This window comes from Lissotriton vulgaris, chromosome 2_1 (genome assembly GCF_964263255.1).
Source record: "Lissotriton vulgaris chromosome 2_1, aLisVul1.2, whole genome shotgun sequence".
NCBI classification, from domain to species: Eukaryota; Metazoa; Chordata; class Amphibia; order Caudata; family Salamandridae; genus Lissotriton; species Lissotriton vulgaris.
This window is the reverse complement of record NC_141687.1, coordinates 1,384,691,531-1,384,706,109: the sequence shown is the minus strand read 5'-3', so window position 1 is coordinate 1,384,706,109 and position 14,579 is coordinate 1,384,691,531. Positions and strand designations below refer to the sequence as shown.

Genomic DNA, 14,579 nt, shown 5'->3' with positions numbered 1-14,579 from the left:
ATGTTTTTACAGTCCTGACACGGTCTGCATGATAATGGTGGATGGCTTTTATGACCACATGTAAGAAATCATTACAAATATACGTTCTTTGTATTATTTCCAGCCTTGACGAAGCCGTAGGTGTCTTGAACCTAGGCGAAACGTGTTGGCGCAAGGAGTGGATTTTGTGGAATAAAAAGATTTCTGTTGTAAACACCGTTACTTTGGAGTGGAATTTTGGATTCACAATTGGCAATTGCATTTAATTTCTGTGTGCTGCGAGATCTTGTGTCTTATATCTATAACAGTGTTTACAGCAGGATTGTGATTGAAAAATTAAACAGATTGGCAGTGGAGTTTGTCATATCTATTAACCAGATATGTTCTCTACTCATCAAATGTATCCAAGTAATATTAGCTCAGAAAAAAGATTGGCAAACTGAATAGTCACATGTAATATTCCACATTGATCTTCCCTGTCTTCCATGTAGTTTATGATCAACATACTCCTTTTGTCATAGCTGTATATCTCATATGAGTCTCAATCAAACATTTGGAGATGATATACAAATTCATGTCTGCTTGAAACTTGAATCAAGAACCCATACAAATATCACATATCGCCTCGACCACACATACCACTGAGCAAAACTATATCCCACTAGTGGGAAGGCCAGATCACAACACACTTTATTTAACTGGCCTGAAAATGTAGGTCCATAAGATCATGAACCAGAAAATAATCATATTTGACACAGATCTTTGCTTTGCGCTCCACTTGAACACTGTTATGAGTATCAATCTCAAATTAGCCAATACTTTGGAAAATTCATCCATTACTGCACAAAATCAACTGCATTAATCTTATAGTATTTCTATTTACTGTTCTCCCAGACCTGGTCCCACACTCTATAAAGGACTTTCAAAAACGTTTAGTGACTGGAATTGTTTTTTTGACAAAACTAGGGGATTAAATCATTATGTCAATATTTGTAAATGGGACAATAGAACATTCCAGTGGATCTTTGTGGCCTGAAAAAAGAAATGCACATGGTACTCATCATCCACAAGTCTAAAATGGTGAGCTGATATTTGTCTCTCTCTATTTCTGATTTTTCTGTCTAAAGTTCATATATTGACTCTGAGAAAATCTGAGTTATATGTATGCCCTTGCAGAAAATGTCCCAGAATATATCGCGTGACAGGGCCGATCATCAGACTGATATTCTGCTAAATACCTAAATACTTGGAACAAGAAGGCAGTGAATGTAGAATGCTGGTTAGTGCCTTTTCACTTAACTGTTCATTGAGCTCTACTGTCTCTCCTGTAATCATTTGTAACATGAAAGCCTGAAAAGGCTACAGAGGAACATTTGGCATCATGCAAAAAGCTATAAATGATTGAAATATTATAGAAATATACATAAAATATATATGTAACATGGAAATAAATGTAGATGTGGTACAATATTTTTATTTGAAGCAACTGTACTAATGGAATGAGATATTTATAAAGCAAACTGTCACTCAGAATCGAGCATTCTAGCGCTAATTCAAATATCAGATCAGTTACTAAGCCTATCAGAATGAGGAACGTTTGAATAAAAGCCAAAAACAAAACCAACAACAAAGTCATTCATTCAGCCGTTTAAGTACGTCATCAGGTGAGGTAAAGAGCCAGGTTTTCAAACATTTCTTAAACGCTAATTCATTCTCAATTACTCTCAATGATCTAGGAAGCTGATTACAGGTTTTAGACCCTAATCCGATGAAGGATTTAACATCTCTTGTTTTAAGCCTGTAAGAAGGGGTAGCCAACAAATTTGAATTAGAGGATCTCAAGGTCTTTTGGGTCCTGTGATATGTGAATCGGTGAGATAGGTACTTGGGACCAAAGTCAGAGCTTTAAAAAGAATTAGCTTGTGAGCATGAAGCCAGTTTAATTTGTTGAGTCTTAGCCACAGAGAGACCCAACAGTTCCATAGTAGTTTAGGAACAAGTCTAACTGCAGCATTCTGGACCATTTGAAACTTATTTAACATCTGTTTCTTAATCCTGAGGTAGAGCCTGTTGCAATACTCAAGCCTTGAAGTGATGAAAGCCTGAGCCACTGCTTTCCTTGCTATCGAGAAAATGAAAATTACTTCATTACAGAAAAACTAGTACCGGATACAGATACAACTTGAGAACAGAAGGGAAAAGAATAATAACAGTTGAAGGGGAAACAAATTGTTCTGACCACACAGAAGTATCTCTTTCTTGTCTGTGTTGCACAATAGGGAATTACTCTCCATCCAAAATAGGTTTGGAACCAAAACAATTTGTGTTGAGTGACAAGATCAGTTTGGCATCTCTTTCACCCCCAACATGGCACTGAAGGCCAAGAAGGAACCCGTCCCTGTTACAAGCAAAGCAAAATCCAAGGCTTTGAAAGCTAAAAAGGCTGTTCTTAAAGGAGTGCACAGTCACAAGAAGAAGAAAATTAGGACAGCCCCCACTTTCAAGGGGCCAAGGATGTTGCGGTTAAGAAGGCAAACAATGTATCCCAGGAAGAGTGCTTCTCGTAAGAACAAACTTGACCATTATGCAATCATTAAGCTCCCGCTTACCATGGAGTCTGCCATGAAGAAGATTAAAGATAACAAAACGCCGGTCTTCGTTGTTGATGTCAAGGCTAACAAGCACAAGATCAAACAGGCTGTAAAGAAGCTTTAGGATATTGACACTACCATGGTCAACACACGGGTCAGGCCCGAAGGCTAGAAGGCGGCATATGTGTGTCTAACTCTAGACTACGATGCACTGGATGTAGCAAATAAAATTGGCATCATCTAAGCCTGCTCCGTAAATGCTGCTACTGTTCGTAATAAAAATATATTTTTTTTTTATTGGGTATTCTCTCTGTAAGAAGTAGCAGAAATACAGAAAGAGGCCCTTAGTGAAATTAGGGGGGGATATATAAATATTGCATAATGTTGAGGTAAATGATGAGCCCTGGGGCACCCTATAAGCTAATTTGTTGTCCTTTAAGGAGAACTGGTGCAGAGATACCACCTGCCTCCTGTTGGCAAGAAAGGATTGAAACCAGGGCCAAGCCTGACCACAGATGCCAATCTCCTTAATACGGTGAAGGAGTACTGAATGGGACACTGTGACAAACACAGCAGACACATTTAAAAGATGTATCTAATCAATCAATCCCTTATCCATTGTTTCTTTTTATAGGTCTGATACTTCTAAAAGAGAAGACTCTGTGGAATGCCTGGGCCTGAAGCCGGGTTCATAGGGATGAAGAATCTTGGAATCTTCAAGAACATCCAAGAGCTGTTCTGCAACTAGTTTTATAAATACACATTCACACAATTATTACTATAATGTGAAGATGAAATTCAAGGCTATTAATACATTGGAGCAGAATGTACATGGGAAAATGTTTATTGGCCCACAGTTTCCATGATGCAATTACATTTCAGATGAGAGCAACACTACTAACAGCCACACGGCCTCATCATTTGGATTTTACCTTCCTGGACAAACGTAACCCCTTGCATTCTGGTTTTGATTAAATACTTTAGTACAAATATACTTTTTTTGCATTAAATGCTTTGTGTTGTGTGACAGGGAGAGAGCAAGGCAGCACCAAATCTACTAAAATATGGTTCTTCTGCTCTCTTTCAAAGTGCTGGCATAATTTCTTGCATCCCAGTATAACACACAAATAAACACCTATCACCATTGTACAAAAGTGTTGGTGTGAGTCTAGCATAGGCTTTGTACAAGAAAGGTATCTTTGCAGTACAAAATACTATGCTTAGTTTACATTTAAAATGTTTCTCACATTTTACATGTGCTGCACAATACTTGGCTTGTACTAGGCACAGTTTGGAGTGCCATAGGAAAAAACACACACCAGGACACAAGAGGAAAAAGACCTAAACCTGCACGTTAGATGTCCAGTACTCCTGCTTGCCCTATAGCCTCCTGAATAGGGTTAGTCAACATACTGTGATTTTACGTTATTGACCAATTTGTCTGTGGACCGACTTTTAAAGGGTTTAAAAGATTATTGTATATTAAAGCAGTTAACCCTTATTTACTTGAAAACAAAATGTATATTTCAGAAATCAGGGACCCCACTTAGATAATCATTTTCTGTTTATCACACTTTGTTAGAACAAGTAGATTTATTTCAATATTGTGGAGAGTGGCTTGACAAAAAGCTGTTCTGTGCTCAGATGGCTGTTGCTAACCTCCATTGTAAAAGCAGAACATGTAGGGCATGATTTACAAAGCTAAACTTATACTTCCATGTAAGTTTATTACCTTTCGATATTCATAAACTACGTGCAGAATTTTACAACTCCGCACTGCTGTTGTTGCTTTTACCCGTCTGGATTTGCCTGCCACCAGCCTACTTCTTGCGGAACCCGCTCCGCGGGTCCCGCTACGTGAGGAGTGTTTGCCTGCTGCACCTCAAAGGGGATACTGAGGGAAGTACTTTCTCAGGGCTGCGAGCGAGTGCGTGAGCTCCTCTGGGACTGCATTTCCCAGGAGCGCCCGCCAGCCCTGAACACCTACACCTGGGCCGCTCTCCCCGACCCCTCCTACCCTTCCACCGAGTCCTTATTAACTGCTCTCGCTGAGTCGGCGAGTGGGACGCCCTGCTGTTGTTGCTTTTACCCATCTGGATTTGCCTGCCACCAGCCTACTTCTTGCGGAACCCGCTCCGCGAGTCCCGCTGCGTGAGGAGTGTTTGCCTGCTGCACCTCGAAGGGGATACTGAGGGAAGTACTTTCTCGGGGCTGCGAGCGAGTGAGTGAGCTCCTCTGGGACTGCATTTCCCAAGAGCACCCGCCAGCCCTGAACACTTACACCTGGGCGGCTCTCCCCGACCCCTCCTACCCTTCCACCGAGTCCTTATTAACTGCTCTCGCTGAGTCGGCGAGTGGGACGCCCTGCTGTTGTTGCTTTTACCCGTCTGGATTTGCCTGCCACCAGCCTACTTCTTGCGGAACCCGCTCCGCGGGTCCCGCTGCGTGAGGAGTGTTTGCCTGCTGCACCTCGAAGGGGATACTGAGGGAAGTACTTTCTCGGGGCTGCGAGCGAGTGCGTGAGCTCCTCTGGGACTGCATTTCCCAGGAGCGCCCGCCAGCCCTGAACACCTACACCTGGGCCGCTCTCCCCGACCCCTCCTACCCTTCCACCGAGTCCTTATTAACTGCTCTCGCTGAGTCGGCGAGTGGGACGCCCTGCTGTTGTTGCTTTTACCCGTCTGGATTTGCCTGCCACCAGCCTACTTCTTGCGGAACCCGCTCCGCGGGTCCCGCTGCGTGAGGAGTGTTTGCCTGCTGCACCTCGAAGGGGATACTGAGGGAAGTACTTTCTCGGGGCTGCGAGCGAGTGCGTGAGCTCCTCTGGGACTGCATTTCCCAGGAGCGCCCGCCAGCCCTGAACACTTACACCTGGGCCGCTCTCCCCGACCCCTCCTACCCTTCCACCGAGTCCTTATTAACTGCTCTCGCTGAGTCGGCGAGTGGGACGCCCTGCTGTTCTTGCTTTTACCCGTCTGGATTTGCCTGCCACCAGTCTACTTCTTGCGGAACCCGCTCCGCGGGTCCCGCTGCGTGAGGAGTGTTTGCCTGCTGCACCTCGAAGGGGATACTGAGGGAAGTACTTTCTCGGGGCTGCGAGCGAGTGCGTGAGCTCCTCTGGGACTGCATTTCCCAGGAGCGCCCGCCAGCCCTGAACACTTACACCTGGGCCGCTCTCCCCGACCCCTCCTACCCTTCCACCGAGTCCTTATTAACTGCTCTCGCTGAGTCGGCGAGTGGGACGCCCTGCTGTTGTTGCTTTTACCCGTCTGGATTTGCCTGCCACCAGCCTACTTCTTGCGGAACCCGCTCCGCGGGTCCCGCTGCGTGAGGAGTGTTTGCCTGCTGCACCTCGAAGGGGATACTGAGGGAAGTACTTTCTCGGGGCTGCGAGCGAGTGCGTGAGCTCCTCTGGGACTGCATTTCCCAGGAGCGCCCGCCAGCCCTGAACACCTACACCTGGGCCGCTCTCCCCGACCCCTCCTACCCCTTCCACCTATTGTGTTAATACTCCTTATTAAGCTACTAGTATTCCCGCTGCGCGGGAGCGCCGGGAGAAGCCCGGGACAAGGGCGGGACCGTTTGAGGCCGTTCGAGGACTGAGAGGACTGGACTGGCCCACCCCTCTTGGCTCAATATTTTTGGTAGCTAAATCATTAACTGAGGGGAAATAGATCTATCTTCGTCACAGTGCCCCAGTGCTATGGATCCAAGGGTAACCCGTAGCAAGTCTTCTAAACGTGGGTCACTAATCAGTGGCCCCATGGATGACTTTATAACCCGCACTAACATAGCCATAGACGAAGAAATATCTAAGCTTCAAACCCGGGTCTCGCTAGAACTAGATGCCGCAAGAAGAGTGTCCCAAGTAATTGCACTTTCCAAGAAATCCTCCCTAGGCCACATAGCCACCTCTGTTACCCCTGAGCGCCCAGCCCGCCCACATTGCATAGTCGCTCAGGTAGATGTTCACCATTCACCAACCCCGGCTATTCCCGTATCTGCCTCAGGAAGTAAGGATGAGGATACTTCATCGACACCTCTTAGTGTGCACATCCCTGCTCCCATTGTATCTCTCCCGAATCTGTCTCATAATATCTCCAGTGGCAAACAACCAAAGAGGAAACGCAATTCTCGCTCAGCTTATTTCCGTAAGAAAGCGAAAATTGCTGTTCCAAAAGATCTGCCCACGAATAACATCACAGCATCTAATGCTGGAGCTGAGTTCACCCCTAATACCCAGTCATGTAGTGAGGGACAGGGAAAAAATCTATCCATTCCCCTCCTTAATACCACAACAGGCGAGGACCCTGAAGTAGACGGGCTAACCAATAACAATAAAGAATTTATAGAGGTGGTTTGGGAGACACTTAAAAAACTTTTGTCACCTCTGGACCTAAGACTATCAAGGATAGAAAATAACTTGTTAGAAATGGAGAAGAGCATTATTGCGCTGGCCACTCTTGGGTTGAAAAGTCTGGAAAACCAGGGCATTATTGCAGCTGACCCAATGCCACAACCTACCGCACCCCAAACCAATCTAGCTTCCTCTTCAGTACCACCTACAATAAAACCTGTTCCTAAACCAAGGACAGTCACGGTGGAGCAAGCTCGCGTTAAACCAAAGGCTTCTCCACGAGGCTCCACACGTAACTTGCAACATCCCAAACACGAAACACCAATTAGACCGGTTCCTAGCGAAACCCAGGTCCCTCCAGTTAAAGACAACTTTAGAGGTGGCTATATTGACCTCCCCCCGAGGCAAACGACTATGTCGTTGTCTTGACGGGTGTTCCAACGTTAGGTAATGGCCAATCTGAAAATCACTGGTCGCTTAAAAATAAAATAATGCACTGGTTAAATGTCAACAGACCAATCCCCAATGGCAGAAGAAGTAGGGTATTGATGGTTTGCAGAACTCCCTGGGTAGGGCCAACGCTGAAATCCAGTCCGGGGGACTGCATAGTAGTGACCTTCGAAGATCCACACACGGCGCACCACATTTGTAGTTGGCCCAGTAATGATGACTCCTTAGTCAAACCCAAGCTACTATCCTTTTTCTATCCTCCCCGACCTAGCTGTAGTCAGGGGGACAATTGGACATTAGTCCAGCACCACCAACGGCCGAATAGGTCCCGGGGCCAGATGGAAACCCTGCTACATTGGAATGGCCTCTCTACCTATAATAGATTTGGTGGTTTAGAGGAGGTGGATTGACTCCCTGTGCAAGCAGCCAAGCAACCCCGAAGGGTATTCTTAACTTCGCAAAGACATCATTCCACTGATTGTCCTGCCCCTGAATCTGTAACAAGCCGAGTAGGACGATCCAACAACGCAAGGGTTGATGGGGTGATAACGTCATTGGACATAATAGCAAATTGTAACAGGGAAGATTGTCCAAACCCGCTCTGCGTGACCCCCCCTGCACCTACTTCTCTTGAACAGTCGGATCCTACCTGCCTTGCCCCCTATGTGACCTCCAATCTCCAGCAAATCGAGCCACTTGTGAGGTCTTCAAAACCTGTGGGTGCGACTGTTTCTCTTATGCCCATGCCTATTGACCCCACCAAGGCCTCTCCACCAGCTGACTCTGTCTTAAAAATTCTATCTTGGAATGTGGCTGGTCGTGGTCGTAACTTTGACATCCCCGAATGGAACGACTTCCTGGAACCCTTTCACATCTGCCTCTTTCAGGAAACCTGGTGTTTGGAGCCAAGACACCGAGTGGGATTCTCCACCTTTTTTATCCCCGCAGTCCAGGAACAAGGATCCAAAGGTCGCCCGTCAGGCGGCCTTATTATATGGATTAGTATTGCTCTAGGCTTCAGGGTAAAAGAAAGAAACACCCAATCTTCGGATCTCCAGTGGCTAACGATAACACACAAAAGGGGAAGAAGTATGGAAGTCTTTAATATCTACCTGAGGGGCGCCAAAGGCGGTGCATCTCATCTACCATCCACAGGTCTAAACTGCAACCTGGCTGCCTGCGATGCAGATTCCTATATAATGCTTGCAGGGGATTTCAACTGCTGTTTTGAGCCCTTGGCCAGCGAAGATATCTTGGACACTTTTGAGGAGGACACCAGGAGAGGTATTCCTATTTTGAATCTTGACCCGATTCCCAAATGGTCGCAAAACGCAATAGAGATCAATGCCCTGTGCATGGAGCATAATTTGCGACCGACAAATGGCCGATCCAAATCTGACCATATGGGTGCTCACACTTATAACAGACAAGACCACACGTCTAGGATTGATTATATCATGCTCAATTACAACCTCTGGCAACACCACCTAGATATGGAGGTTATAGTGTCGGGTGATAGCGACCACAACCCCTTATTGCTATCTATTTCATCTCCTTGGCAGGCTGGAAGGCAAGGCCTAACCTGTCATAAGTGGAAATCCTCCCATGAATTAGTCCCCACAAACTGTAGCAGGCGCTTAAAGTGGGCAAAAGTCTTAGCCGATGATACAAGGATGGCCCAAGCCGGGACAATTTTGGAAGAGGTGGAGCCCCGGATGATCACTTTAAGCCAAACCGACAACAAGATCCTACCTCTATTCACTGAGACTGTACTGGCGCTGAGTGATTTATTTATTGTTCCCCAAACCACTCGAAGGGGTCTCTCGAAATCATTGCCTAAACAGTCAGACAAGTGGTATACTCCAAAATGTCGTGAGGCTAAGAAGGAACTTGTTGTGACATTAAAGTCCAAAGATGCAGTTGCTATCAGGGCTGCTAGAAAATTTTACAAAAAAATCATAATTGAAGCTAAACAGATTTCTGATTTTAACTTTTGGGGAGATCTAGTAGAGGCCAGTACTAGGAAGGATGCCAAGAGGTTTTGGGGCCTATTAAGATCCAGGGAAAAGCCCATTGACCAGCAGCTAACTTGTAACATTACAGGGGGTGCATGGTTCGACCACTTTTCGCAACTGTACACTGCTCCCTCAGGCCCAGCTCAGGTAGCTTGCCCACCCATGGGTTTTACAACTAACCTCCGGTGCTATGATGGCCTATTTACCAACTTAGAAGTAGAAAGAGCAATCCAATGTATTGTCTCGAACAAAGCAGCGGGTCCTGACGGAATCCCAGGAGACCTAATTAAGAATTACCCATCTCCTTGGAGTAGATTAATTGCCTCGCTTTTGAATGAAGTGATGTTGGGTGGAGTCTTTCCTGACTCATGGAGGGGCGCTGAGGTCGTACCTATTTTTAAAAAAGGCTCTAGGGACGACCCAGCGAACTACCGTCCAATTAGTTTATTAGACTCTTCTCAAAAGGTAGCAGGGAAGGTGGTATTGGGCAGGATCATCGAGTGGGCAGACGAAAATCACATCCTGTCAGATCTCCAAGCGGGCTTCAGAACAGGAACAGGCACAATCGAGCAGACGTTCCGCCTTCTAATGATTTATTGGAAAGTGGTGGTGCTGGGAGGGGGCAGTCTGTATTTAGTCTTCATTGACCTACGGACTGCCTTCGACCTGGTACCACGCGCGCTTCTATGGAACGTCCTCGATGGGTTAGGCCTCCCCCCCTACTTGCTGTCGCTGCTTGTAAAACTACACGATAGGAATTTTGCCCAAATTAGATGGGGTGCACAGGGAGAGAAAACATCTCGTATCCCCGTGGACAGAGGAGTCCGCCAGGGGTGTGTGCTTGCCCCCACTCTGTTCTCTCTTTATATTAACGGAGTGGTGGAGCATCTTCTACAACAACCATCTGATGCACCCACCCTGGCTGGAAGGAAGATCCCAACGCTCCTGTTCGCGGACGATACCCTCCTAATTTCAAAATCACCGATGGGCATCCAATCGTTGCTTTCCAGCTTTCAAACCTTCTGTAATGAAAGGAGTTTGGCCATAAATATAGGCAAAACTAAGTTTTTAGTCCTTAACCCGCCAAAAAAATCTGTTTATCCCCCGGTCCTAGATTCTGTCCCACTTGATCGCGTGAAAGAATTTAACTACCTGGGTATACGCATCAGTGATACTATGAGCTGGAAGGCACACCACCAAAAAGTCTTCCTTACCCACAAAAGGGTGGCAGGTGCGCTGCTCAAGGAGCAGCGAGCATCATCATCAAAACCTATTGGGGCTCCCCTAGATATCTATAGGGCAAGGGTTGTAAGCGCGGCGCTTTACGGTGCTGAGCTGTGGGGCACTCAAAGAGTTGACACTCTGGCCCACCTTGAGAACAACTTCCATAAAGACCTAATGGGTTTGCCCCACAGCACGCCAACAATCCCATTGCTGATAGATGCAGGTACCCGGGCAATCTGCGACCAAGCGAAACTACGCCCACTCCTGCTATGGTCCAGAATCTGGAATGTGCAGGAATTAAGTAGTTACGCAGATGCCTTGAACGACATTTTGTCATTACCGGGTTCTCATAAGATCATCTGGCTTAGGGAGGTTAAAAAGCTGCTCTACAAATTAGGCCTAGGAGAGGCTTGGTCCAACAAATCTGCACCCACGAAACAACAGCTAAAGAAGGTCTATTGGGCATGGGTAGACAGTGAGAGGGCCCGAAGCACAAACCATTGTAAATCTGTAGTTCTGTTTCTGTCAGCCAAGGAGTTACCGTTAAGGGAACCTTATCTAGACACCATTCAGAGCTCAAGGGACAGAGCACTGTACATCAAGTTCAGGTTGGGGGTGCTTCCATTATGTGAGTTCATGTCCACTTGGAAACCGCCCGCTCAAACTGTACCCTATTGCCCCTTTTGTGATCTAAGGGTAGAGTCTGTGTCCCACATGTTGTTCGAATGTAGTGTCTATGTAGCCCCGAGACGTAGGTGGTTGAAGCCCCTTTGCAGAAGTCTGGGAACTCGCTCTCACTTGGAAGCCCTGCGTATTTTACGTACAGATGCTAGACCCTTCTTTTCCACTTGCATGGCAAAATTTTTGGGTTGGGCTTGGCGTCTAAGAACTGCAAGACAACTGTTAATCCAGTGAACGAGCCCACCCACCCAATATGCTGTTCTGGATATGAAATGTTTATGTTGATGATTGTTGTTAAAAATGTTTTTTAAAGATGTGTAAATGCTTTTATGATATGTTTTTATCGAATAAAGCTACTTACTTACTTACAACTCCGCACTCCCTATTCTTATGTTTACTCCGCGCACGTAAGTAAATAATTATTTGCAGATTAGTTAAAATCATTGCAATTTGAATACATAGGGCCATATGTAGGTAATTTCTATTTACTGATTCGTAAATACCAAATTTTACCGATTCGGTATTTGAGAATCGGTAATAAGGAATTTTTTTCTATTAATTAGGAATGAATGGGAAGCCATTCACTATTACCGATTCAGTAAATATCGAATCGATAATAGGGAGAGCATATTCAGGGGTGGCAGAGTGTCACATTGACACCCTGTTGCACCCCTGAATCGTGCATGTGTGCACATGTGGCGTACATACATGTCCTAAAAGCATGTATGTATGTCTGCTTTAAAAAAGCACAAAATTGATTTTTAAAAAGGTATTCAATATTTTCCACCAACTTGTAGTTGGTGGTAAATACCAAATCCTTAAATCAAGAATGCACTCACTTGAGTGCTCTCTACATAGGAATAAAGGATTCCGTAATTTACCGATTTGGTATTTTAAGGATTCCGTAATTTACTGATTCCTTAAATTACCGAATCGGTAAATTACTGAATCCTTAAATCCAGCCACCTACATTAGAAAAATCTAAATACCGGTCGGTAACGGGAAATTTACAGATTTTTGGCCATTAGCGACCAGTATTAAGCTACCTACATATGGCCCAATGTCTTGTTAAGAAAGCACTATAGGTTAAAAGTGGTTCATAGTTAATTTATAGTACTTTGTAAAATAACAGTGGTCCATCAAGTGCTCTGTGCATGGGTACCTCCATGAGATTTGACAACAGGGATTTTTTGTTCAACAGTAATAAAAAGTGAGTGCACAGTTCAACTAGTGGTTGGCAAGATCTTTGATTCAAGGTTCCCTGCCCCATGCCTGCTGTTTTTTTCTGGTGTGCCCGAACTGATGTTAGTAAATTGTTCACTTGTAGAAGGAACTTAGCAGCCCTGCAGGAGAGCTTAATTGATTGGCTGTTTAGTAATATCAGCACTGCAGAACGGCATGATCATATATTCAATGCCCAAAAGGTGGAGAAAAGTAGTTTTCGCCTCAGAAAGTTCACAGCCGTTCAAATCCACAAAAAGTGTAGTAAACTTTCATCAAATTGACCACAAAAACAGGAAAGAAGGTTCGGCCATCTTTGTTCCCAGGGCGGCACCTGATCTTTTGAGGGAAAGGCTCCCATTCGTATTTTTAGGTAAAAAATGCTAAATAGTGTGGGAAATATAGCACATACGGTATGGTTGGGGCCGCCGTCTGCTGTAAGATTGTAAGACTGACCAGCTGTTTTTTTTGCCTGACAGTCTGCTTTATCCTTCAACCACGATTTTTGTTTGGTAGCTTTGTTGGTGACTTTTTTTATTGCTGTGTAGCTAATGTTTAGCTCTTAAGCCTCATGTAATTTGAGCGATGGCAAAGCTTAGCGGAGCACAGTTGGCCAGCTGTTTTTGATCTTGTGCTGGCTTTCCGTTTCAGACCAACACAAGGCGGCCAAAGATTCAGGTATGGCAGCTCTCAACTTCCAGCATAGTTTCAGTAGGGAAGCCATTCTCTCCGGGAACTGATGCTGGTGCCCAAATTCCAAGTGCACTTGGGCTTGGCAGGTGTGTTGTGTTATACAGTAGATGCTTTTGAACAGGATGGACTGTGAAGTATTGAGAATTGCTGCTTCTTTGCCCTTCTGGAGTTTTGTGCCATAGGTCAATGATGGTAAAAATGTGGCACTTATAATTAGCAGTAAGTATGACTGAGACAAACTCCCCATTTTTTTGTTTATTAGGTTAATGGCGAAAAAAAGTTTCTTTGCTGGGCTAGATGCTCCTTGAAATGTAATCTGGAGTCCAGTACCACCCCTAAGAAGTGGTAAGTGTTCACCTGTTTGATCTTGTTGCTAACGACTTCCATTTGAATTTGAAATTTTGCTGTCTGTATTTTGGCAAGAAGCAGGTGACTTTAGTTTTACTTTAGTCTAGCTTCAGGTCTAAAGATTCAGTTATGCTATATAGGGTGGTTATTTGTCGCTTCAAGCCGATGGAAGTCTGGCTGCATAAAACAATGTCCTCTGTGTATTGTGAGCAGCGCACTGGTCTTTGTGTGAGTTTTGGTGGCTCGCTTGAGACTTCAAATAGCTGAGTGTCCAGGTTTGCTGTATAAATACTAAAAAGGCAAGGGGAAAGAACACATCCTTGTTTGAGGCCCATGGATGTGGGGATCTTTCTAGTCATTCTATCGCCCTTGCCTATTTTAAATTTTACCCAGTTGTCGGAGTATAAATTGATGATAGCTTCAAGAAGGTATGGAAGCACTACCCATCTGGCCTTATGGATGGCTTTTTCAATCATGAGAGTAAGAGCCAGGATGTTAGTAGTTGTGCTCATGCCTGCCCGGAACCCTGTTTATGTATCTGGGATAATTTTTTCAACTGATGCCCATGCCACCAGGTCTATCAGAAGGTTGGAGAAGTAAAGTTTTGCTTCAACATAAATCAAGGCGATTAGTCTGTAGTTTGCCTGAGTTGTCAGTGATCCTGATTGAAAGATTGGGTGAAGGACGCTGCATCTCCATGAAGGTGGGATTGCGCTGTTGGTAAATGCCAAATTTAATAGGGAGGTAAGATGCAATGGCCAAAAGGCCTGGTCATATTTAAATACTGCGTTGGGGAGACCATTCAGTCCTGGTGCGCTGTCAGGTCTCAGTTTCTTCAAAGATTCCCAACTGCGCTTCTTCCAGCCACTTAGCCTCCTGCATGCACCCTTAGTGGTTACACCATTCGGTGTGGCACTATGGGTGGATTTCTCAGGGCAGGCTGGCTCACAATATTCTATACAATCCGATTTTGGAATGCCAGCATTATGATGGCAATAGCTGCCATTTGCAAGGGTGTTA

General features: G+C 45.1%; 1 protein-coding gene and 1 pseudogene across 1 annotated transcript in view; one reads left to right on the top strand and one right to left on the bottom strand.

Annotated features, from left to right (window-relative positions):
* Window positions 1-14,579, bottom strand: part of LOC147732612 (contactin-associated protein-like 5) — a 1,641,055-nt gene that overhangs the window by 636,509 nt on the left and 989,967 nt on the right. The gene's annotated exons all lie outside the window — the stretch shown is intronic.
* On the top strand, window positions 2,347-2,814 carry LOC147732617 (large ribosomal subunit protein uL23 pseudogene; annotated as a pseudogene).